Source organism: Falco cherrug, chromosome 13 (assembly GCF_023634085.1).
Source record: "Falco cherrug isolate bFalChe1 chromosome 13, bFalChe1.pri, whole genome shotgun sequence".
NCBI classification, from domain to species: domain Eukaryota; kingdom Metazoa; phylum Chordata; class Aves; order Falconiformes; family Falconidae; genus Falco; species Falco cherrug.
Genome location: NC_073709.1, coordinates 6,802,596 through 6,829,224, shown reverse-complemented (window position 1 = coordinate 6,829,224; position 26,629 = coordinate 6,802,596). Strand labels below are relative to the sequence as shown.

Genomic DNA, 26,629 nt, shown 5'->3' with positions numbered 1-26,629 from the left:
CTAACTTTGAGACCCACAGCATTGTCTCCAGGACAGTGCAGAAAACCCACAGCAGAGTCCCTGTGTGATCAGAGTTCCTCAGCTCCCCACCTGTGAAACGGGGATGATTATGCTTCCCTACTCCCATCCTTTATCTGTCTTGCCCATCTATACTAAAAAACACTTCATTGAAATGGACTGTCTTTAATTAGGTCTCTATGTGCGCTTAGCACAATAAGGTGCCAATTTTGGCTGAGGTCTCTGAGCACTCCTACCTGGCAAATGAAACAGGCATTTACTGCAGGGTTAATGACCAACTGAGATTACTTGATATTATTTCATTTGTACTGCTGTCACACCTAAGAGCACCAGCCACAGACCTGAACCTGTTCTGTGTTTGCATTTAATGCATACAGAACATAATGACAGTGCCTCTCCCAAACAGCTTAAAATTAAGTTTTACTCTCCCTTCCCCCCCCCACCAACTTGCACCGAGTTTGTTCCAGGGAATGCTTTGCAAATACATCTGCCAATGGGACGGCTTCAAGTATCTCCTTGTGTCTGTTCAGATTAGATACAGATAACACCTGAGAAGTGCAGATGAGATTCTGATCACAACTAGAAGTGAGAAATATTTTCTACCAAAAGGTTTAATGAAATGAAAACATTTCCTGTGTTTTTAAACGCAGTAATGTCCTACCAATATTTTTTTTGACTAAAGGAAAACAAAAACCCAAATAAGAAAGACCTAGGAAACAACCTGATGTTTTGTCTTCGGGAAAGAAACACATGTCGATGGAATTTCATTTTCAGAGGACTGCCTTGAGAAAAAGCAGTCTTTATTTCCCTGCAGAAAGCTTTGACCCCAGCATGTCCATCTGCCACTGTTCTCATTTCTGCTAGCAAAACAGAGACTTCTACACACAAGCGCAGTGGGTTTGGGGTATGAAATCCACCACCTCACCACTATCTTGACTTCAGTCTAAAGCCCTTGAAAGCTCCTCTTGCATGTTACAGTATCTAGGGAAGCCTAATACAAGATAGTACTTGCTGCATTCAAGGATACTTTGGGTGCTGAAGTACAGTGGAGCATCTGGTAGGGGATGAAAGAGATGGAGATGTGAGATGTGTTATAAGCCATTTCCTTTCTCTGTGGTGGCACTGATCCTTGAGAGAGATTTTCTTTCTTCTAGTAAAAAAACTTTTCAAAGGAGGTTCCCTACCAACCTCAGATGAAAGGACAGCTGGTGTGAATATCTCTTCAGCATCAGTGCCTGTTTTATGCTTTGCACACACCTGGAGAGTCCTGGAATACAAGAGAAACCACCTGTATATCTTTGGTTACCAGAGAAGTTCCCAGAGCAAGTCTGGGACTTCAAAAACTGGCATTTTACCAATAAGTCACAGGCAGCAGGAATTAAGTACTTTCTCCCTCGCCTTCTTCAAAATGGAAGGAGCATTCACAGCTTTGTTTGCTTTATGTAGGCTCCTCATCTTGTGCAGAGGTGCACAACAGAGAGAGCAGGGACTGAAGAGTCGTCTCATCCCAACACTATTCAGCTTTTCAAAACTATCCAATAATGATACTTTCTGAAAAGAAAATCCCTTTTATTGAAACAGCCAGCAACAAAAAGAGAAAATTATGATGTGGCTTTCCATTCTGCCCTGCGTTAGTACCTCCCTACTATAAAGACTGCCTTTCAGGTAGAACACCTTCCTGAATACCAACACGGGTAAAAGATGGGAAAAAGGAAGACCTGTGAGGAAAGCAAAGAATCCATTTTAGGAGGGATATCGCAGTGCCTATTATATCACAGGACATTCTCCTACAAGCATCACCACTTGCTATTCAACAGAAACAGGCTCCAAGACAGAATATTGTAAAACGTCCAATATCTTAACACGGATTGCTCAAAGTTGCTCATCTAAAATATATATTTGTACATATGCAGCAAATTATCTAACAAAGATGCTAAATGTGCCCCATGAGGATTCCCATTCTCCCTCATTGCCTTCACTGGGAGCACAATGTGCCAGTATCTTAGAATCACAGAATTGTTTAGGTGGGAAAAGACCTTTAAGGTCATAAATCCAACCGTTAACCCAGCACTGCCAAGTCCACCACTAAACCATGTCCCTAAGTGCCACATCTACATGTCTTTTAAATACCTCTGACACACGTTTTAAGAATGCATGGCAGGCTTTATTGTCACACTTAACACGAATTATACTCACACTGGACCATATAATCTTCACAAGATTATACAATTCTCTAGATTGTAATCTCTATCTCATGCCATGTGAACCAAGGTAGAATGACAAGGAATTGCTGGCCTCATAACCTGGAAATGTCTAAACCAAGCATCTTCCAACTAACCCTGATGCTTGTCTGTAAAGTTTTCAGGGCAAGTTAGACTCAAGTTTGGGAGTAAAATTTTAGAGACCAGAAGGCAGAAGCCTCTCTGCCATGTTATTTTTAAGACCTTTATGAAGATCGTATGAATGCAGAGATGGGTGTGACAATCTAGAGGATGATGATCGGAACTGTTATTAGAAAAAACAAAATAGTAAAACTCTTTAATTCCCACAGCTGCAGAAAATTAAATCTAGAAACATGAACCCAAATAATCACCAGCCAAATAAAACCCCAGAAGGCATTCTTTACAAAATCTCATCATTTTTAACCAGTGGTATATGATTTGAGAGGCTTGACTCATGACTCCTTAATGCTTTGGGTTAGCAATGCTAGTTGACAGTTCCAGTGACTGAAGTGAGCTTACTTATTATAAGTCAATCATGTGTCTACCTGGCAATTAGCCAGGAATCCTAAAATTAACAGCTCATTAGAAACCTGTCTGTGACATACTATTCACATGAACAAGCCCTTGCTCAGGAGCAAACCCTCTGAACCCAGCGCAGAGAACAAGGGAGAGGACCAGCATCCAGCACATGCTTCCACAGTGGGGTTTGCTGCTTCCAGCAGGGTGGAGAGCAGCATTTCCGTGAGCAAACAGGTCCTACATTTCCTATAGCTCTCTCCTCGAAAGGAGAGCTAGATTCAGAATCTGTGAAATGTTTCTCAGTTGTTCTGAGATGTTTTTCTGGAAATCAACCTCATGTCTGCAGACATTACTGCTAAAAACACTGGCTCCGCTCCATCAATGCTATAATGCACCACTGGCAATTTCAACCCCACATTGAGGAAGGTTTGTTCTCAGCAGGATCATTTGATAGAACAGCAGCAATGTTGGCTACAGTTACATAAACAGAAGCAAGCCCAGAGCTGATTATGTCTTTTCATTGATTGAAGGGGACTTCTGCAGGATCCAATAGTTTTTCCATCCTTGTTGATTAGAACTGGGCAAGATTTTTCTGTTGAAGGATGTTGGCTTCTTCAACTAACACAATTCAACTGTTGACAAAATTTTGGAGTTTTCATTGAAAACTCTATTTCAATAAAAATTCCAAACTAAAGAATTTGATTGTGGATCAGAAAGTATCCTTGATTAAAAACCAAAACATTATTACATATGTTGAAATTCCACTTTATATTAGTTCTTGCTTTTGTTTCTTGTTGCACCACTCTCACAAAAAAAAAAAAAGTAATTGGAAGAAACTTACATCAAAAATAGCAGAGGAAGGGTTTTCTTGAATTGCATTTTTCCACATGGAAAACACATCTCTAAAGCAGCCCTATTGCTAATACATGTGGAGACAAAAGCAGCATTAGTAACACTGCTAACATTTAGGAGACATGGGTATATGGGTATCAATCATCTTGAGATGTTGGAGAATGTGCTTTTTTCAGATATTAAAAGAACTTCAGATGTGGGACAACAATATATATCCATGAAAATTACAGAAAAGTGAAAGAAGGGAAGAACTGAAAAAGTTAATACTGCATTAAAATCCATTGGACTTGATACGGGGCCCAGTTTGAATATTCTCACCCGCACAGAATGGTATTTTGATTTCAAGCCACTTCACCAGTAAACAGTGGGTGCTATTTAGGAAGAGTACAGGCATTACAGCCTGGCCCACTGTTATTTAGAAATAGAATTGTAATTGTGTATTGAGTTCTTATCTTAGGATGAGGTAATCTACAGTATGCTGATGAACGTTTATCAACTGGGCTGGTAAAGCCCCAGGGAATGACAAAGGGTAGAAAGAATAGGAAGGAGACACATTGGCTATGAAACACTCCTTGCTAGAACAAGAAACAATAGTGTGCTGCAACTGAAAGCGAGACACTTCCGGGACAAGATACCTTGCTGAGGTACGTTACTCCAAAGAGATAAGCGTATTTTCAGTGACAGGTTGGGGCACTGAAAACAGCAATCCCTGCAGGGAGACACAAGGTCTTTCTAAGGTTTATGTTTAAGGTTTCTAAGGTCAAGTGACTCTTGCTTCAGACTAGCAAAGTTTTTGTTCTCAGGTAAAAATGTTTAAAACAACTTGTTATAGAAAGTAAGTACTAAGTAATTCTTGAATCCTGGAGACCTGCAAAGTCTCTTAAAATAGACACCCGAAATAGCACACCACTTCAGATTTCTCCATGTTTTTTACATATAGTTGAATCAGTAATTTTTCAGTCAGAAGTTTACCAAAGCATCACAACTCGACATTTTAGTACTTATTTTCTGGTTATATGGCTATATCTTTCACATCTACAGCTATATCTTTTATGTAGAGACACACACAGACACTAACTAATGATAATCTCAATATTAAAAAGCAAATGTATTTCAAATCTGCTGCTGGTGTCGAGCTCTCCATAGGAAGGGAGTCCAAATTCCCAACTCAGAGAAGGAATGAAGCGTGCCCAAAAGGGGCATAGGATGGAAAGTGCTGCAAAGGCGGAACATGTGAGAACTACAGAGAGATGTTAAAAGCAAGGCAAGAAGAGTTTCACACTCAAAGCATTTATTTTTTAAAAAAAACTTTGGCCAGCACTGGTTGGATTTTTCAGGAAGCATCACAGAGCAGAACAAGAACTGACAGCACCTAGACAGTACATGTGCTGTTTGTACTGCTGCCCACCCTCTTTCAGAAGGAATTTTGCGTGCTATTCCCACCACCAAATTTGAAAATCCTTGCTTTAATCCTTAACGTAATTTCTGTCCCATTTCTGTAACTTCTATACAGCCTTCTAATTGACTTAAATAAGCACCAGAGTCCTGGTATAAAAATCATTTCCAAAGAGGAATATGGATGTCACACGAATTAATAAAGCACACAAAACGAAGATGTGGAAGAGAATGCTTTCCGCACCTTCGCCTACAGAGCAGTGTGCTGTTACATTGGATTAAGGCTCCCCATTGGTCGCATCACATGCGGTGCAAAGCATGTGTAGTCCTGTTATTCTACCCATGACAAGAGGAAACCCCTCGGTCAGTATCTTGCTGCAAATCCTGCCCTTAAGCAGGGGTGAGGCTCACTGAGAACTCACTTGCCGAAGTACCATGGATTTAAATTCTTTGGTGCCTGACACAAGACAGTTTAAAGGGGTCTGAGGCTTTATAATTCAGTTATCCAGCACTGGGCATGCAGACCCAAGACCAACTATTTCATCAGTGATTATCTTTCTCAGAAATATGTTCCCTCATCTCCAGCCCTGTTTTTTTGTCAGACAGCAGGATACAAAACCAACATCAGCCTCTGCCAGCTGCTTGAGTAACCTCACAGAAATGTGTACATGAAATTCTCCTGAATCACATACCTCACAACAAATAATTGATTCCCCTGGTGATGTTTAGGAGTTTTTATCGATCTGACAGCTCTTTCACAGGCCTAACTGGGAGGAAAATAAGGAGTAACTTAGCAGAACTTGTGCTTCTTGTTCATGCAGGTCACCACTGCGACAGTCACCCAGCCACAGACAAACTCTTGCACACGTTAACAGCTCTTTCTCCTGAGCTGGGCTGCCAGCTAGTGACGAAGAACTTGCTGAATACCACCATCTACTGGCGTAACATGTGGGGGCGGGGCGGGGCGGGGCGGGGCGGGGCGGGGCGGGGCGGGGCGGGGAAGGGAAAGGAAACAAGGAGGGGAAAGTGAAAGTGGCTGAAGAAAAATTAATAGCATGAGGAAGAAAAACCCAAAGCCACTTATCATAAAATAAAAAGGCATTTATATGAGTATCAAAGAAGCAAGAGGCAAGGAAAAAAAAAAAAAAGATGGTGAGAGCTGTTTTCCTGACAAATTGCCACATGTACCATGCAGCTGGCTATGACTGCTAGGCAGACACAGCACCAGAGCCCGGGACCCAACACAACTCTACCGCAATAGATGCAGGCAGGCCAGTCCCTACCAGGCAGGCTTCTCCACAGCCTGCAAACCCTTAGACGATGCAGGCTGATGTCCTGTGTACCACAGGCAATTACATCTCAAAATACTTCTTTATTTTAGCCCCAAATCTTGTGTTTGCTTCAGGTACCTAAAAGGATGTCTGGCCTTAAATGAAAGCCACCAAAAGAAGTCTGGATTTTGTTTGAATGGGTGGTCACCACCTTCTGGCATCTCAACAGAAGGCTGCTGCCCACGGGGTCTAATGGCTCAGGCCTGGCTTCCTGCCTTGGACTGCTCCTGGACCTGGCAGGGCTGTGGCCAGCATCTCCTGACATACCACAGCCTCTGAATGTCTCTGTGTTACAGAGCTTCTCCACAAGCAATAATGCTCACCCTACTATTGATCTGAGTTAGATAGGAATTTGTCTCCAAGATAGGGAAGGCTCCATATGTCATTACCATACTGCTCAAGTCATCCACCCACTTCGATCTGCAAGGCTGTTATCACACTGATTGCTCTATGTACACCTTCCAGGAGTGACTTTACAGTCATCTACTCACCCAGAGTCATAATTAGAATCAGGAATGTACTATTGCAAAAGAGATTTAATATTCATTTGAATCCTTAACATTAATTTGCTTCAGTTGTGTGCCAGCCCCCTTTCCATATTTGCTTTCAACGAATATTTTAACAAATTAATTTTCTGGCAGGAATCTTTGTGGAAATGGTAAGTTTCAAATCAGTACTGGGGAATGCTCTTGGGGAAGAAATTTAGTGTTCATAATTGTGTGTATTCTCAACAGAAACCCAATAGTAAGTGTTCTTCTTATTCAACCCCACATGCTAGGCTGCAGTTCAAGGGTCCTCCACTCAGTCCCTGTCTCTGCCAGGCTCCCTGTCTGATCCTGGGCAACTCGAGCAATCTCTCCCTGGGCCAGCACAGCTATGCACAAGAGGTCAGGGCCTGCAGCCCCCTGAAAGCCTAACCCTCTGATGGTGACTGTACAGAGATGCTTCCTGGAGTCAATAAGAACACGGGTATGGCGGCTGAGCACAGGGAAAGTCTACAAATATGTGCTTTTAATTGGGGCTGGCCAACTCAGGTTAGAAAAAACAGTGAGGGCTCTCAAATTGCTTTGGGTTTATCTGATTTAATCTGAATTATCTAGCTCAGGTTAGCAAATCTGAACTAAGAACATACTTGCAATTTTTTTGCTATGGAAATAGCCATCAACCCTAGTCTTTCCCACCACTGAGATCATAAAGGCTATAGGAAAGTCTTTACCTTTTCTTCCCATCCCTAATTACAGTACAATCTATTCCCTTTTTAGACCAGAATCAGCCTTTAAAGTCTACCCCTTCCCCTACAAAAGACCATAGAATATATTTGCGAAATTAAAAAAGTTATCTCAAGTCCCTATCTTACAGCTCCCTTTGCAAGGAAAGTGCTCAGCCACACCAATCGGTGATTTCATCAGTTCTTTCTGCAAATGCTGGGGTTTTTCTTCTGTATGAGAGAGGTTGAAGAATTAAGGAAATCATATTCCATTTGAACTTTCTGCTGCTGTGACTCTTTTCTCTTCTCTTTTACCTCTTTCCTCATTCAGCCTAGCAGCATACCCTTTCCTTTTTTTTCTACATTCACCTATTCCTTTTTCTACCTCCTTTTTAAGTCTGCGCTGTGGCCTTCTCACAGAAATGCAAGAAGAGATGGTAGCACTTTATCCAATTATTTCTTCACAGTGATACATCAGACCTCACTAGAAGCTGTGACTGGCTGCACTTGGGCTTTCCCTTCTCCCCTAGCAAGTCCCAGGATGGAATGTTTGTGCCATCACAACTTCTGCCTGTACATTGCCACTACTCCTCCACCTCCATGGCACCCAATTTTCTGTCCTCTGCCACTCCGGGCTCATCATTCTCTTTGGTTTTCCCACTTCAGTCAGATTCTTCCTCTCTCCTTCTTATTTCTCTTTCTTCACCCTTGGCTGCGAGCCAGATGTCTCAGGTCTGATGGGTGAGTGGGTGGGTGTGCAGAGAGAGAGAGAGAGAGAGAGAGAGAGAAGAAAAAGGAAAATATCCCAAGTCCAAAGGTCTGCATAGGATTAAGCCCCATTTGCCCCAGACGGTTTGAAGGCAAGAAAGAAAGAATTCAGACACAGCAAGGACTAGATAGACTTTCCAAGTAAGCAAGTAATGCCAGAAAATATATTGGACTAATTTCATTCACATGATACCAATGCAAATTGCTGGTGGCAGGGATCAAGGCTGGGATTTTCAAAAGGGCTAAAGCTCATGTTTTTAAAAGCTCTTTACTGACTTAGGAGTCAAAGTCCCATTTTCAAGAGGAAGTTAAGAGCAAAAAAACCCTTCTGAAGCCAGTCCTAATTCTACCAGTCAGACTGGCATTCCCAGATCCTGACTTTGCTGCCACCTCATTTTCATGGGGAAAGTCCCCAAGATCTCTCTCAGTGGGTAGGCACGGGCTGTCTTGGCAGCAGTGAGCAGCTCCGTGGTGCCCACCTCCCACCTAAACCCCAGGATGAATCAGAAATAGGGTGATCGCCCACTGGGTCTGGTTGGTACACAATGAATGCACATAAGCCTCATCATACCCCGTGCTTAGTGTTGCCACTGTCCCTCAAACACCATCATCACCTGAACTTGGAGCAATATTTAAATGTGGAGTCTCCCACTTTTAAGACACAGCATTGTTGCTGGCTGCAAGGCATACTGAAGGGTCTTGCCATACTCTTCCTGCTGAAGTTCCTTTGCTTTGTGTAAAGTACTGAAAGATTTACTGGGGCCAAGAGAAATCCACAATGATTCCATAGCCTAGAGATCAACCTTTCCCCAGAGGTGGGAAGCTGGTTTTCAAAACCCAACCCTGAGACTTGAAGAATATTTAGGGAGGGGAAAACATATCACCTCTCTTCTGGTTTTCTTGTGGTTTGTTTGTTTGGTCTTTATATGAGATAGCCTTAATTCTGAGGGGACTAATGGCAAGGTGAGGGAAGAGTCATATCCAGAGGTAGACACCTACTGTGTTATGGCAATGCAAGGCAGGATAGGAAAGTCCTGTCCTTCCCTCTCACCATGGATGTGTTGGTCTGGGCATGCCCAAGATAACTCAAGAACTCTGGAAGCTGTGTATACTGTTCTATAAGTGCCTACATCTCCCTCACCAAAATTCAGTGGCACTTGCTATCTCCCAAGTCATTTAGAGTACAAATTTCAGAGGTATCTTAGGGTCAGATGTTTACAGATATTTACACCTCCAAACTGCACTTACATAAAATATTCCTCAGTGAATTAGGAATGCAGTCTGCCATTTTTCAATTTAATTTTTGCCTCTGCATTCTAGAGATGCTGTTTGAAAATCCTAGTCTTGCAAATACAGTTAGCAATAAGCACCAAAAGACTGATTTTGAAACAGCTCCCCATCCACACTCGAGGACACATTCTCACATGCGCCCAGCTCCCTGGCTGACACATCAGTGAAATGCCCAGATTCTCAAATATGCCAAGCACACCCAACTATTCTTCATCACCCTGTATTCTTTTTGGGAAGGGCAGAATTCATCACTGCTTTTCTGAAGTGGGCTTGGTGTTGAGTTCTTTTGAAAACCAGGCCCTACTATTTACTACTTCTCTGAACAGCTCCAGTCTTTTAATATTTGCTGGCAGAAACAGTACCTTTGTCTCCAAGGTAGCTTCATCTCCCTTCCCAGATATTGTTTCTGACTTCAGTAGCAGTAAAGGTAGATCAACCAGTCATTTTGAAAATCCCACCCTCTATATTATGTCTCAGCAACTCAACACCAATTAGATTTTGGATCTTGAATCTTTTCAACAAACTGGCAGTTAATGATCTATAGGCAAAGACCGTTTGACAGGCATGGCTGAAATGTAAAGCCATATGTGAAAATCACCATCTTTTCACATACAACTTGTGAAGAGAAAGAGGAAAATATGAATCAAATTAGCTATCATTACAAATAGTGGTCTGGAAATGAAACACAGATGTTTTGATGGAGAATGGGTTTTTTCGTAACACAATTCTTCTGAAAAGCGCCCATTCTGTATGAAAAGGATCTTTTTTTTCCCCTGAAGAACTGATTGTTCAAAATATTAAAGTATTCCAACCATGCACAAAGACATCTCTGCATGCCTTTGCAATGTTCCATGGGAGCTGGATTTTGTTCTTTGGTGTTCATCTAAGCCAAACTCCTTAAATGAATTACATTTCAAATGTAATATATCTATCATCTTTAAGGGAGGAGACCGTAGATGATCAGTCCAAATAGAAGCCAGGTTTAAAGAAACTTAAAGAATGAAGTTTAAAGCCAGGTACTATGGCAGGTTTTCCAGACTGAAATATTCTGGTCTTTTACCTTACATTTTCTTGTTATTAATCTTTTTCTTCCCCCCTTCACTATAGTTACAATTCTTTTCCTTGCTCAGTGTTTATGCTATACATGAGTCACTAACAGTCACGTGATAAGCAGAAAAGTAATTTGAGAAAGGTCCACTAGAACATGTACATTTGGTCCACAGTACTTGGACCCATGTCCATCTCTGTGGCAGAATCCTCTTAGCCCTGCACGATTCAAATAAGAGCTAAGAGTAGGTGAAATTTCCAGCCCATATCCATATGCCCACAAATACAAATCTCCAGCCAGACAAGTGCGTTCCTCCTTCTCCTAAAAGGTCGAGGTTTTTCACTTCCATGCCTCGTTCCTCCCACACCTGCCGCCTTCACAAAGCCACAGCTACTATCCAAGAAGAATCATACTAAACTGAGATTTAGGACCAGTATGTTCTGCACCTACAACTACTAAAAAGTCTGCTAGCTTGTCTCTCATCTAAACCGGCAAGATGTGGTTTGTAAGGGATTTCCCTTATTAGGCTAACCAGTATCATTTGAAAAAGCAGATGAGCTTTCGGGACATCTCAAGGGCCTTTCTTTCAGATCTAAAACATAAGCAGCAGAATTCAAAACTAAAAACAAATTTTAAAAAAATTGCCTGGAGTTTAATTTAACATGTACCAGTGAGGCCATCTATTTAAGAAACAGCAACTGGTGCAGAGTGTATATAGAGTATATTAAGAGTGGCAAGGTGATAATTTTTGCAAGACTGAGGAGAAGAAATCATTTATAGCCAGTGGAATATGAAGGTGCTGTAGGTGGGGTAGGAATTTCAAGTGTACCTTTGACATTGAACATTAACAGATGTTAGTCCCCAGGCATGAAAATGGAAAATATGTTTTTTTCAGTACAAAACCACTTTGATGCTTGAGCTGGGAGAGCTCCACAAGATAAATTATAGGACTGGACCAGTAAATTTGCATGTCTCATTTTTGGGGGACACACAGAAGGACTCTGAACTCCAGGTGCCAGCAAATTTGATAGCGAAGCACAGGCTTGTCCAGATTCCCTAGCTGACCTGTGGGAGAAGATGCCTGCTCTCCTCTGACATGCCATGTGGCTACATGAAAAAATCCTTGTGGTTCCTGATCCCTCCAAATAAGGAACACTATCTTTACAGCCACTCCAAACAGAGAACCAGAACAGTGCATAATGTGGCATGACTCCTTCCTAAGATTTTCTAAATCAAGTAAAACGGAAAAGCGGTCAAGTCCAGAATAGAGCTAGGCTTAATAAGTTTCAATAAGAAACAAAGAAAGCACTGTTTTGCACTGTATTGTTCAGGCTTGCCTTTAGGCACATGTAGAAAAATGTTTACTAAATAACCCAAATACTTAGCAGTGAGATGCATTTTATTTCACACTGAATTTTCTGCAAGTGTACACATGCCAAAAAGGAAGCAAAAGGTCATCAAATTATTCTGGGTACCAAGCTGTCAGTGCTGTTCTGCAGATGCAAACCCCTCCATTGCACCACGAATGAGCCATGTAAAAACACAAACCAAACAGATGCTTTTCCCCAAAACAAAACCAGAAACCAAAAAAGTGTACCATCCTGCATTACAAACAGGAACGGCATGGAGAGGATTCATGCCTTCAACCATGTGTTGTAAGACACATAATGGGATTGCCTCTTTAATACGTGACTAGGACCCATGATCTGAGATCAAACTTCAGTCTGCCAGGTGAGTAAAGACATTTGAAAAGTACCTGACCAGAAGAACCAGATGAAGAATAACTCCCTCTGCCCTGAATTGATTTTTTTTATATTCTTCAAGCAACATGCTTCAGCACACTCAATCCTTAAGCCAGTCCCAAGCCCAACTAAATAAGATGCAAATGCCCTCCCGTCTCCTCCTCAGTCTTTGCCAAATCAATTGTAGTGTTTATAGCTGATTTAACTGAGTTTTCTTTAAAAAAAAAAAAAAAGATTACATAAAACAATACATTAAAACTGACTCATTACTGCGAAAGATTTTCATTTCAAGTAAGCGTCTCATTCTTTCGGAAAAACACCTCTCAAAAAAATGTCTGATCTGCTTTGCATAGGACACTACATCTTGCCAATCAGACAGAAATACCTGCATCTCTAAGTCACTTCAGAAAATAGAAGTAAGGTGGTTTTTTAAACATTGTTCTTGCATATCAGATCCCCCACCATAATGACATGGTTGGAGTCTGAAACTAATGCCAGGCAGACCTCAGGCAGGGCTGAAAACCTCTGTAAGGTACAACATGTACCTGCCAACTGCACTATTTCCAACCAAAGTCTATGGCCATTTTAAGTTATCTACTGCTTTAGTCATGAGTTACCTTCACTTTCCCATTTTTCTACCAGCCACAGCTAAATCTCAAAGACTTTATTATAAAAAGGTATTACTTACAGCATACTCAATCTTAAACCATACATTGCTGAGCAACTTGCTACTATTTTAGGTAGAACGATCAAACACACTAATTCCTAAGATAAACACAACCATGCTGAAGCGACATATTTCAAAATCTTCTGTTGTTTGGAATAATCACCTTCTGAGAAGAAAGCAGTGATCCAAATCCCTGCTAGTAATAAGCAGGAATGCTGCCTGAGTATTATCAGTGATCCTGCAGTTACCATCCTGAGATGTCTATAATTAACTACTGCCAAAAACAACACCACTTACCCATCCACAGAATATTCCCAACAACTGCAAGTTTGTTCCTGACTTCAATATCCCTTTCGGTCTGAAAAGAAATTACCACACTGATTTATTCAAAAGATGTGCTTCCTGTGGGTAATCAAAGTCTTTATAAGCATCTGCAGTTTCAACTGCTTAATTTCTACTGCTGTTAGCGCTGGAGAACACACATGTGCATAAAGGAGCCAGCTGGATTCTTCTGGTTGTTTGTGCATCCTCATCAAAAATCATTCCCATCAGTTACAGCTAAACTGATCTATACTGTGGTAGGCCCTAGGGGTACCAGGCAAGACCAGAGCACTGCACAAGCATGCAGCAAAAGACAGTCCCTGCCCTGAAGAGCTTACAGTCTACATGCACAAGGAATGGCAGATGCAGCAAGACACAGTGACTCATGAAACTCTGGCAGTAGCAAGCTGAGAATGAAGATTTTCTCGTGAGGGAGTTTTGTAAGCTTCATCAGCTTCAGATAGCCTCTTCCCCAGGATATGTGGGTGGCAGGTTGAAAGCCACTGTTCTAGATCCTAGGAGTTCTCCTTTTGTGGAAATCATTGCAAACCGTGATGACACTTGACGAGTATCGCAGGAGAAAAACCAAAGTAAGATTAGCCACTACTGGCAGAGCAAGGACATCCAGATGACGAGCAGCTCCTGTGGGACTCCCCTTTCTAGTTGGGACTAGGCAACATGATGTTTCAGCCCTTTAGAAGATGCAAAGCAGAAGGACTGCTTTTGCATAGGTGATTTGTAAAGCCAGGACACTATTGCACAATAAAGCTGCCCTCGTTCACGTGGGCTAGATTCAAAGAAAAATGTCAGTGAGAACCACTCTATTTCTTTAGTGGATTTGAATCAGAAGGACAATTTTGAAAGATAATTTACTTTTCTCCAGTCACAAGACTATACAATGTCTTTTAATGCCACTTCCCTTAATTCTTCTTTAAAGGGTGCTCTGAGTTAACAGGAGCTGCGCACTCAGCTGCCTTTCCGTACATGAAACTTGCTCTAAATCAAACGGGAAGACATTTGCATGGGAGCTCCTGGGAGGCAGTATTTGCCATTCTCATTTTCTGTCTCTTGACATGGAAAAAAAAAAAAAAGGATTTATCTGCATAACTAAAGAAAACAGCATTTTGCATATGTTTCTACAAAACAATTCAAATACTGAGGAAAAGGGAGGTGTTTTTTAACTGTGTAGAGGCAGAACTAATGTCCTTTGGATACAATGGCATCTGAGGGACACTGTCACTCCTCAGTGTTTAATAGGGGACTCTGGTAGCTGCTCATGGCTTTTAATGCTCAGGACTGCAATAAACGACATCATCTGCCTGCCAATCTTGAACAGTAAAAATTCCAGCATTTTTCGTTTAAGTATCTATGGAAGGTTTTTCCCACCTATTGACTTACTGAAATGAGACGGACTTATTACTCAAACATGAGAGAACTTTTCATTTCCAGGAACACATACTTAAACTTCTGATGAAGATGGGAGCTTAGGGCATATCATCACTACCTCTGGCGAGCAGGACCTGAGTTAGTTAAGCCTAGATGTGAGCAACCACCCTACAAAGCAAGTGTATCCTAATGATCCTACATCCCCCAACGGCTGCTGAGCCTTCAGGGAGTGCATCCCATGGCTCTCTATGGCACTGCACAGCTCTCACCCAAGGAGTCACAGGGGGATTGGTCTCTCCATTTAGATTCTGGTTGTGAGCTGTAAAAAGGCACTGAAGTACAAGCTGGCCTGGAATAATTTACCTTCCACCCTAAGTGTGACTACTCTAGTCATGTGAAACCAAAGCCCATATTCTAACTCTTGCTCTCAGGAAGGTCTGTCCCAGCTGACAGAAGTGCTAATCTCACTGCAGGGTTTTGCATGGGACAGAGAGAAGATGAAGTACAACAAACTATTAAAAACCCAACCTGACTGTGCAGTGAAGGCACACGCTGTAGATCAAAGGTGCCATGATAAAAGAGTTTGAACATTTCAGAGCTTGCAAAGTGACACTCGATTTTGTTAGAAAGTTAAATCTGACAAAAGCTTATCAGCTTTCCAACAGCAACATCACTGAGAACACAGCTGCAAATGGATGTCCTACAAGCAAACAATCAACTATGGATCTCCACAAAAAGGAAACTCCAACGAGCTTCTCAGATCTCTCTTCAACTTCTAATCAACTATAAAGAACAACAAAATTACAGAAGCAGGAAACCATGCTTCCTACTCTTTCATGAAAAACCTTTGAAACTCCTCCACTAAAGTGAAGATTTAAATAGTCTCCTAGTTATAAAATAATCTCTGCTTGTTTTCATCAGCCTGCCAGTTTCAGCCTCTTGGAAAACTCTTCCTTCACCTCAAGCAAATACATACCCACTTACAGTTACCAAGATTCATTAGCTAGTTACCCAGATTCATTAGCTTTTGTTTGCTACGGAAAGCCCTTCTAGCGCTGCCCAGATGGGTACAAAAGGAAGGGCACTGCAGGAGACCCAAGTCAATGAGTGAAACAGAACTTAGGAGATGCAAATATGGGTTTTAATTCTGTCTCAGGGTACCTGTGTAATCCTGAGATCAGTCATGGAGAACCTGGCTCTGCCTTAGTGCTCCAGCTAGAAAATGGAGTGGTAATTCTCTGCCTCAGGGGAATCCTATGATGAAGACATGAAGAAAATCCTGAAAACATGAAGGCTCAGCTATTGTGAGGCTGCAGCACTCATAAATATTTAAAGAGAATGAAATCAGGAGGGAGGAAAAGGCAGGGGGCTTTAATCCACTTCAAATTTACTTTTTTCACTGAGTACAAGTATGGAATTGGTAAAACCAAGTAATCTGATCTTACTGCAATGATGCCACAACAGGCAATGCAAATCATAACATAAAGGCAGTTGAGTGTAGAAATGTGTTTCTTTTTGGCACTGTCGGTTCTGTTGGTTGTCACACACCCCCAGGAGTTGAATGAGTCAAGACACAATAAAAAAATCCCATCAACACAACAACACTCAGTTTCCCTGCTACTTTCATGAACTCTTCAACTAAGCCCCAGGTTTTCTAACTCTTCAAGGTATGGACATAACATGTTTGCAGATGCTTCCTCTTTGCTCACACTGGAGTTGGAACTTGACACTTGGTGGCATAAGTAATAGGAGGCCAGAAATATCTGAAATGAAGCTTGATACTCACATGTATCAGTACTGACTACATGACACACCCTGTCCTGTAATGGACCCTGAAAAGGGTCACACCTTCCCTTTCTAGCATTGAAATTAGCCGCAAAGCCTGCCTCTAACATGATCCAGATGTTTTTGGGAAGGCAACTGCAGGTGTGGACAGTTTCTCAACTTATGTCACATCCTCAAGTGATGTGAACTAGTGTTGAACTTCCAGGAGGTTACAGCTCAGGAGCTAACCATGCAGGAGGAGGTGGGAGCACCAATTGTCACAGGCAGTTCAAGCCAAGGCTGGTATTGATCTTACTGACCAGACATCATGCCCAGCTGCCTTGTGGCAGCAGATTTCTCTTTGGTGATGGCAACCAGATGAGGGATAATAAATCTGCAACTACCTCTCACTCAAGAGTGAACTGGAAGGACAGTGGCACTTACGGACATGTACCCAAGAGATCTAAGACTGTTGGTTTTCCACTGACGACCTCAGAGATTACACAGTACCTTGTCAAAGAGCAAGACTAATTTTTTCTCTTGCAAAGAAAGAAAAAAACCACATATAAGAACACACAGGTAACAGTGAAGATTTGCATGCAGTGTGGCCAAGAAATCAAGTGACCAGTGAAAAAGACAACAGAAGGAAAGACTCTTACTTACTCACTGGGACTAAGAATCTTAGTGCCTTGGAAGATGGCAGAGTTTGATAATTTGACACACAAGACTTCCAATGGTTAAATCGAGGTCTAGTAGCGATGCTGCACATGTTTTTAAGGACACTAAAGCATTGCACAACTTAAGGAGCCATCTTCTGATGACTCCAGCTTCTGCATTTACCTAGACTGACTGGTTCTTCCAAGTAAAATCTCTTTAGGAGAGCTCAGACAACTCTAACGAGCAAACTCATTAACCTGTTGCACAGCCATGTAAAGTGCCTGGCTGCACACAACAAACACAGCCTTTGTGGCAGTTCAATATGGCAAGATCTGGGCCACTTCAGTGGCAGGCACTCAATGTCAAACACTCACATAGGTTTGCTTAGTAGTTATTAAGTACACTTAAATAAGTTATTAAGTTGTTTTGCAGAAAGTGCAAAATGAACAAACATAACGGATATTTTTGGGAGAGATGTGCCATGACTACTTTCTCACCCCATGCCATATGTGCAGAGCTGTACTTTTTGGCAGTACAACACCCAGCATTTCAAGCTCATAGAATCGCAATGTTTATTGTCTGCCAGATGGACTGTGAAATGTATAGTGTTCATAATGGGATTATGCAAGTTGTCTATTGTTTGAAAAATAATCTGAGCATTATCCTCTGTACTCTTTCAATGGATTTCCCTTTTATACAAATTAGGAAGTAAATTTTTTTTGTTGTAAATACTTGTAGATATCTGCTTTCATCTTTACAAATGACATCTTATTTAGGCACATACTTCAACAGTATTAAGGGAAAACAAGATTTTTTTGCATGAATGAAAGCCCAAAGAACACATTATTTTATGGAACTATACATATTGACTCTGATCACGAACCTGTATTTCTCAGTGTCCCAGAAATAATGACCAACATATGACAATGCAGTTGCTATAGGTTACAGCTCTTAATCTCAGTGGAAGAAACAACTACCTTTCTGGAAAACACCTAACTTTGGGTATATGCTTGCAGTTCCTGAAGCCAATAGAATTGTGCTTAAATGATTATCTGAACTGCAAATTGTGCATCTCGCCTAATCTTCACATTCTGATTTTTTTTATAGTTACTGACACTCCCAAGGATTTGATGGGCTTTAGATACAGACATCTTCCAAATGAGGTGAATCCTCATTGCTTGATGGTCAACGCTGTATCAGATTCTGCCAGTCATTAAGAAACTCTGACTGCACAAATAAAACTACATAACTTAAAAAGCAAGACTCAGCATGACTACTGCTCTTCCTCAAGTTATATCCACTGATGTCACCCATCTATCAAAGGTCTGCCCATTTCACACTCACCCTTCTCGCTGAATCTTGACAGGAGGAGCCTTTGAAAACCACTCACAATACATTCAGCAGTGAACATGGACCACAAACTGGGATATGTCTCCAGTGCCATGAGTGACAAGCAGACCAGATCTATATCTTAACACCACGCTCCCAGATTTCTTGTGGGGTCAAATGTTTTTTGTGATTAAGCTCTGGGGCTGGTTTTAACTTCAGAAATGTAGTGTTGTTCGGGAATGAGTGCTTTGGAGGACTTCCAAAGCTCACCAAAGAAAAGATTAAAAGTCCTATTGATTGCCATTGGGCAAGATCAAGTCATCAGGAACCATTTCTCTTCTTACACTGCCACTGCTGCAGAAATTATCCAATGTTTTCCTACAGGTTCCCAGATTCAGGCTCTGTCCTCTGCAAGACACCGCTGGGAACACCTGTAACATCCCCTTTCAGTAGGAAAAGGCCCTCAAGCTCTGACCTTCAAGGCATGCCAGAAGTCAAGGGTACTGTTGGCAACTTTCACCTGTACAGTCTGCTATACTACTTTTTTATTATCTATAGCTTGAGTTAAGCTTATTAACACTAATGCAGCATCAACCTGAAATTCAAAGGGTTGGAATGTCAGTTCCACAATATAACTAAAGTGACACCCCTAAATAAGCATGAATGAGCTTTGAAATGGTACCAAAGAGACATTTTTACCACTAACACGGAATCAAACGTGAATTATAAACTCTTCCCTTTCCCCACACCCTGCCATGAAGAATCACAACTCAGATTCACCCACAGATGGCAGTACTTCAGTGGCAAACACAGTTATGCAATAACCACGCTGGGATCCTGCAGAGCAAAATTGGTTGCAAAAGAATATATGCACATATACTGGTGTTAATATGGTTCCTTAGTCAAAATGGCTGTGAAATGAGTGAAAAAAAAGGGAGTGAGTTTCTCTGGATTAAAGATATTGCAAAGGAGAACAAGAATGAATAGTGGCCTGTAGCCACTTCTACCAAGGTAAAATGTGGAATATTACCCGATTTAAAATCACGAAATTGAAGAGAATTAGCTGACAGTCATTTTTCAGTTCCTCTCCAACTAAGAAAATGAAAGGATTTGATAAGCTATGGAAACTCACTTACAAAAAACACAGCATTAATTCTTGTGATAAGCAAGCAGTTCTTTTTCTTGAAAGAGTTCATTGTTCATAAGTAATTTAAGGACAAATTCCAATTCAGGAAAATACATTTCATATCAAAATTCAATACAACATCCAAGAGTGAGAGGAAATTCAGGGCAGCAGGATTATGATTTTATTTTAGGTCCAATTCTTGAGGTCTGTTTTTAATGTTGATTCATAAAAATGTCGTTTTGGTCAAATACTTTTGAAGCCGTGATTTGCTAGTGGCTTGGCTCTTTAGGGGAGGGGGAGAACTTGGAAACATTGTTGGCTTGGCCAGAAGGTATGAACTTATTCTTGCATTTGACCTCCTCTGTACAGCACAGACTCAAATATTGATGCATCATAAGTTCCCTGAAAACACACTTGAGTAAGGCTCTGCTGTGTTGGATGTTGCATAGCAGTGCCAAGTACATTGTGTTGGCAATAACCTGAACAACTCCATCTTTTTTCCTTTCCCATGTTCCCCAAAGAGTCCTCAGGTCTTTTTAAGATGATGCTTTTGTGTCTTTTTATTTCATTCTGAGTGAGCTTTAGAAAGTCTTGTGTTTTCCAGGTTTCCTCTACAATCATTTAAAACTGGAAAGTTAAATTCTCCTGTAACTCCTGGAGTTCATGAGTTAAGAAAGACCACGACAACTTGTAAAACATGAAATAAGAAACGTATGGTAGATGCATCCCTGTTCTATTCTATCGTAATCTGCACACTAAAGAATTGCTTGGGTCCTGGTCAGTTGGAGGCGGCCAACTGAGGGAACCTGCAACACAGCACTTCCAGGAGAATAAAGCTCACCGTGCTCAGGCCAGTGCAGAAAGCACCTCCCTTGTACAGCACGTCAACACCCTAAGAAATGACTGCCACCAGCTCAGGTTCTTCCCATTGCACTGCAATTTGGCAGGGCCCTCTTGGAGCTATATAATCAAGCCCTTATTTTCCTGCTAGCTTCATGATGACTATGTTTCTCCCAGACCACTCCTTCACTTTCTCATTTTGCCTCTCCATTTTCTACCATTCCCTTAGTAAAGGTTAAGCCAATTTGGAGCTTTCAATAGGCAGCATTCAGTCATCCAGGAGCCTGATCATGTCTGCTTGTCCTCAGAATGGGCACAGAAAAGGTAACAGCAATGGAAGCTTTTCCATGTGCTGTCCCACCCAGGATGCCAAGCACCTTGACCTGCAGGTCTTCTCCCATAAGGACATGAGGATACTTCATTATCTTGTAGCATCATTAGGTTGCTCGGTGAGAGCTACAGTGTCAAACAAGGGTGGGTCTGTCAAATGTTGCCAGTTGGTATGAGATCATCTGGCCAATGAGACAGCCCAAGGATCATTTGCTTTTACCTAGACTTCAAAGGCCACATTGCTTCCAGCCAATAACCAAAGTCTCCTTGATTCACGCAAATGACCCACAGATGAGGTACTTCACATTTCATTATTGAACCTCTGACCCACCCATTGTCCAGTCCCTGTTTTTCCCCTCAACTGTCCAACTGGATACCCCAAATAAGTTAAAGCACAGTGCCCGAGAGTCATACAGTGCTGACTTTCCACTGCTCTAAAGGCAAATCCTGCACTCGTATAAACGTTTCTAAACTCCAACTCAATAAACAGGCCCTTCATGAGAGTATAAAAATAACTGAGCCATGCTCCAAGACCTTTTACATTGCTAGAGAGGTGCAAAGGGTGTGTAGTGTAAATAAGAATCAGGTTCACAATTTCTATGCCTGCTCTTGTTTTCAATTACACCTAGATTTGTTTCAGCTTTGAAATGAAGCTTGAACTGATGCCAGACAGTTTTTTTCTTAAATCCCAACACATTCCAGATTAGCTGTGAACAACAGTTACTCTTTTCCATTCTTAGCCTACCACTTCTAAAAGGATTCAGAAGAGGAGCTGGTCTGGTGGAGAGGACATGATCTCTTTCAATGAGCACAGGTGCTTCTGTGTTGAAGTATTAATCAACCAAAGTCCCATATGACCATTTAATTATGTTAGTATGGCAAGCAGTCAGCTGTGGGGTTTCTTCAGAAGCTCATGAGGTCACTCCATCTCTTTAAAGCAAAAATAATGACTCTCCAGCAAATAGTAAGAGTTGGCAGCTGTGATGTTGAGATGATGTAATTGTACACAGTGGTGATGTGAGATTTTTCTTGGTTCCTAGAAGCCAATACTGAAGAGGTAATCATAACAACAACAGTATTTGCTTAAAATTTTTGGACAAGAAAGGAGACCAAGTTTCTTGCAAAATGAACAGTGATCATAGAGAGTGAAAGGTCAGAAATTGGCTGTCAGAATTGGAAGCGGTTAGGGCCAGGCTCTGGCGCTGAAAATGCAAGGTAGCAAGCAGTGCAAAGAGCTGACTGTTTGCCCTGCACTAACACACATATCTTTATATTCTGAGCACCCTGAGCTACCTCCCTCTCCACCCCTCCTCTGTTAATAGCTGATTATCTTCTTAGTTTTGCCATGGGAAAAATGATGGTATGGAATTATTTACTATTAGTAGGCTCCCCCAGAGCAAATATATGGCACTGTATACCTTGGCAAAAGGGGGTGGACACAACACTGAATCAGTGACTCAAAGAACCAGCTTTCTTGGTTTTATTGGTGTTGGTGAATTTACTGAAAAATAACTACTAAAAGAAAGAGCCATGTTTCTTTTTCTACAGCTTAAGAGAATGGACTGGAAGGACTAAGCAGGTTGAACAACTGGATAATGAAAATATCTGGTCACCTTAGCTCTGGGAGGCTTCAAGTGTTTTGCATCTTGTAGTATCCGCATCCTCCTTTACTTCTTAGGTTTGTAACATAAGAAGAATGCCACTTAACTGAAACAGGTAATGCCTGTAAGAAAATGCAGGGCCACACTAGTCTGGCTAAACTACTTTTGCAATGTGGCTCATTCCATTACAGCTCCTAATTACTGCTGCACAGATGCTCTTATTTATAAGTGGGGGTAGCAGGCATACTGCAGCTCTGCTGTAAGTTTCCTAGTCTGCTCTGCTGGTGGAGTTTGATTTTGGAATAGTTAGAGATGGACTCAGTAACCTGGCAAACTGAAAAAAAAAAAAACCCAAAAAACCAAAACCCACAACACACCAACAAAAAACCCCCAGAGGTTACTTTACTAATCCTTAATAAAGTAATGAGGAAATGAGTGGATTATTTGCAATGATGGCTACTTTAAGTGGTAAATAAAACTCCTTACACTGTGTCACTGTCTCTCACTGGGTTTTGTGCTTTAACGGTTTGTGAGGGCAAAACATCATGCAGGTGTATGTAATTTTAGTCACTCTAAATTCCCCCTAGGTTCACAGGGACTGAAAGTTGTGCCTTATGTCATCCAAAGTGGTAAAACCCCTCAATGTGAAACAACAATGGGGTGTGACCTTCCAGTATGATTTAACATCACAGGGAACAAATAAATGCCGCAGAAGTGGGCGAAAAAAAGCTGGCACATTAGGAAGAACTGGATTCATTAGGAAGCATTGATTTTATTTAAAATCTGAGAGATTATTTGCAAACGATGGTAAGAATGCTCTTACTTGTTTCAAATTTACTTTGAGTTGTTTTTAGATCATTGGGTCTTTTTTGCCAATATTGAAGTCAGCTTAATGAGTGCTAAAGTTATCTCTAATTACTGTATAAGTATTGAAATGTAGATAATGTAACTACTAAGAGGAAAAGGAAACTTAAAAATATTTTGGGTTTGGTTTACTTTTATTGATATGGATGGCTAACATTTCTCATAAAGGAGGTCTGTTAAAGATTCAGGTTTTTTTCCTTTCAGTTACCTTATCAAGAGCTCTTGACATCCATGTGTAAATATATATTTATAAATACATATACACATAGTATATCCCCTGCCTGTGTTTCCATGCTGGAGGATATAAGGATTAAATATTTGTAATGTAAAAAAAAGCAAAAATCACACTTCAAAGTAATCTTTCCAGCTATCTCTAAACATCACTCAGAAGCAAGGATGACAGAACTCAGTTTTTGCAGGTTTTAAAAAAATCAGTTGGCTGTTGAGCTGGCTTTCAGTTCTGATGGGACTACCCTGGCCAAAATTTCAGCCCTTTCTGTTTGAAAACATAGGCTGAAGAGAAGTTCTGCTTTAGTTGCCTGATGTCCCTGTTCTCCCATTTGGACCAGGTTCTGCTCTGTTTCCCAGGATGCGGCAGGACCCTGGTGGCCATAGCTGTGCCCACCTTCTCTCCAAGGGTGTAACGCAGCAGAAGATTCTGGTTCAGGTAGGAGAAGCCATCCAAAGTATTCAGAGGGTAAAGCAATATCTCTGCATAATCTTAATTATTTTAGTCTAATTATTCTAACCAATTTTACCATTGACATAGATATTTATCCTAAAAATAGAGCAAAGCCAATGGATGTGACAGGTGAATCAGCTACTAAAATCCAATAAAATTTAAGAATGAGAGATCAACTTTTCTGGGTTGAGAGCCTATACTTGACTCTAGCAATTGCTATTCCCACTCCAATCTGCCATGTAAATGAGGCATGGCAGCACCTCTCCCTTCAGAAAGGAAAAATCCAAAGTTCACATTAGCTGTGCTCTTAAGATTACTAAACAAAGAGTGCTGGGAAAACCCAGTGTATATAGTAGATATTTCATATTAGAGCTCAGAACACTGACACTACATTGCTACACCACATAAACAGAAGTAAGAGTTACATGGGTTAGTGACCGCTGTATATTTTCCCACTGAATCATAATTATAGATTCTCTTTTACTGTCACTGCTAAGTAATTCTCTGATGAATCTGATTCATTGTGCAAACACAGCATTCACCAGACCTCAAAGTGTCTGGTGTCTTAATAGTGCCAGTCTGGGGCAATTGCTAGCTCATAGTAACCAGGGACATGGGTCTGACACTCACAAACCCCCCTGCAATGTCCACCTCTGGGAATAAGGCTGCATCAGATGTGCCTTCACAGACAAGTGAATCACCTACAGGTGTCTCCAGAAATCTCTCACACACAGGTTCCCATACAGATTGTGTGAATAAAAAGATATTGCCCTGATACCACAGGACTTGCAAAATAGTGAGTACCAAACCACTAAAGCACTGTCTAAAATAAAAGTGCCATTTCACATCCATTTCTTTTATCAAAAGGCCGCTAAAACATCTTATTTCCAGGAGAAGGCTCCTGCCTCTGAATGCCCATGCAGGGAGGAATTTTGTAGAGGGCCAGGGCTTGCATACTTCCCTACTGCCCAGCTCAAAGCACACAGCATGCTGGCACGTGCCTCTCCTGGGGCATGCACAGGGAGCCCACGCTCCTAACGTGAGGCTGCAGACACTTGAGTCCTTTTCCAGACTCAAGTTGCTCAACAGAATTTTCCCATTACTTCACAAACTAAATCAAATGAATGAATACGCCTTAGAGTTGCTTTTCTCCAGTTTCCCTCCTCACCACAGAGACTCTTGGGCTGGCACAGGCCAGTGTCATTCCACTGAGGTCAATGGAATGATGCCCATTTATATCAGCTGATGATTTAAACCTCTAGTCTTTCTCTCCAGTGCACGTTTCTTTTCCAGAAAGCCTGGATATAAAGCAGAGTCTAGAACACATGGAGGTGAAAACAACCGCAGCTGATTTAAACTCACATTTCCAACCTTTGCAGCTGCATCACAACAGTAGGAGTTTTGCAGAAACTACTTGACTGTAGACATGTCTCCAAAAGGAAGGAAAAAACCCAGCACATACATCAATGGTAAATAGACACCAGCAAGCAGCAACAGCACAACTGGCATCAATGTGAGGTTCTGCCTACCCCCCAACTTTTCCAACCTTTTTCACAAGTAAGCACTGGAACAGCTACAAGGAAGATTTGACATGCAGAAGTGGGGAATAGACTGTCTGAGGGGACCTTCCTTGTAGAGAGAAGCTACACTATGGAAAACTCACAAGAACTGTTGGCTAAGGTAACTGTGTAATGCTGTAGCATGTTTGGGGAGGAATTCCAGCTTGACTTCTGCAATGATTGTCTTATGCCCTCAAGCATGAGATTTTATTACCCTTATCTTGGCAACCGTGACATTTACTTATTGGCCACAGCCTTACTGCAGAGAGCGAGGACTGGCTTGCTACTTCTCCCAACTGGGTGGCTGCTAAGCCAGCTGTCCCAAAAGCTGGAGGAAAAAGAGAATGTTGATAAGATCATTCCTTGGCCCATCTACTTCCAGCTGAAGTCACAAAGGAGCCCAATCTAAAAGGAAATAATTATCCAGGGAACTCAAGTGACCAGGCATCTCCTGCATTTGGAAATCAGAGTCATCTGGCTGGTAAACAACTGAGAGGGATATTCCTACCAAAAGGAGCCATTCAAGGCCAAGTCTGAGACCCCACGCCTGGAAGACTGGATTTCTAAAGTCTGTAACAGACTAGAAAGTGCATCCTGGCCTGCTGCTCAATAGATGCAGCTTCAGCCACATTTGAACGTGGAGCAATAGTGACATAAAGTGGCCTGGTGGGTTAATCACAGGTAAAAGGTGGAAGTATTTCCCAGGAGACCAGGCAGTTATAATGTTATTCTAGCATGGCATGCTGTAAGAAAAACAAGCTCCAAGTACTACCCTATTCTTTACAGAAGGGACACCGAAGCCCTTCACATCTGGTAACGGTAAATAGCACAGGATCACCTGGGAGGAGGTATCTAAAACACTGCCTCCTCCTTCTCATATATGAGGTTTGCAAAACAAGAAAGGCAAGTAGAAAAGCACAGGTATAAATACATGTGAAAATGTGAAAGGTTGTGACAATGTTATATTCTACCTAGATGTCTGGTTCTCTGAAAATAAGCATTATGAACAATAATAGCAAAAATTTGATATTTCAGTCTACATGCCCACAACCTGATACCCAACTGCCACCTTAGAGGTTGGCACATGTAAAGTGTATCTTCAGAGCAGTGT

The 26,629-nt window shown here is 41.5% G+C and overlaps 2 long non-coding RNA genes across 4 annotated transcripts in view; both read left to right on the top strand.

Annotated features, from left to right (window-relative positions):
- Positions 1–5,959, top strand: part of LOC114017661 (uncharacterized) — a 30,157-nt gene extending 24,198 nt beyond the window's left edge. For both annotated transcript variants that reach the window (XR_003562838.2, XR_003562835.2), the window contains exon 5: positions 5,828–5,959. This is a non-coding gene — a long non-coding RNA (uncharacterized LOC114017661). The remainder of the gene's footprint in view (positions 1–5,827) is intronic.
- A 51-nt stretch (positions 5,960–6,010) lies between these two features.
- On the top strand, positions 6,011–22,905 carry LOC114017662 (uncharacterized). Of its 2 annotated transcripts, none has more exons than XR_003562839.2 (2): positions 6,011–7,306; positions 18,295–22,905. It is a non-coding gene; the product is annotated as an uncharacterized LOC114017662 (long non-coding RNA). The 2 variants fall into 2 exon arrangements; XR_008734945.1 differs by having other exon boundaries at positions 6,011–12,381.
- Positions 22,906–26,629: the final 3,724 nt, after the last annotated feature.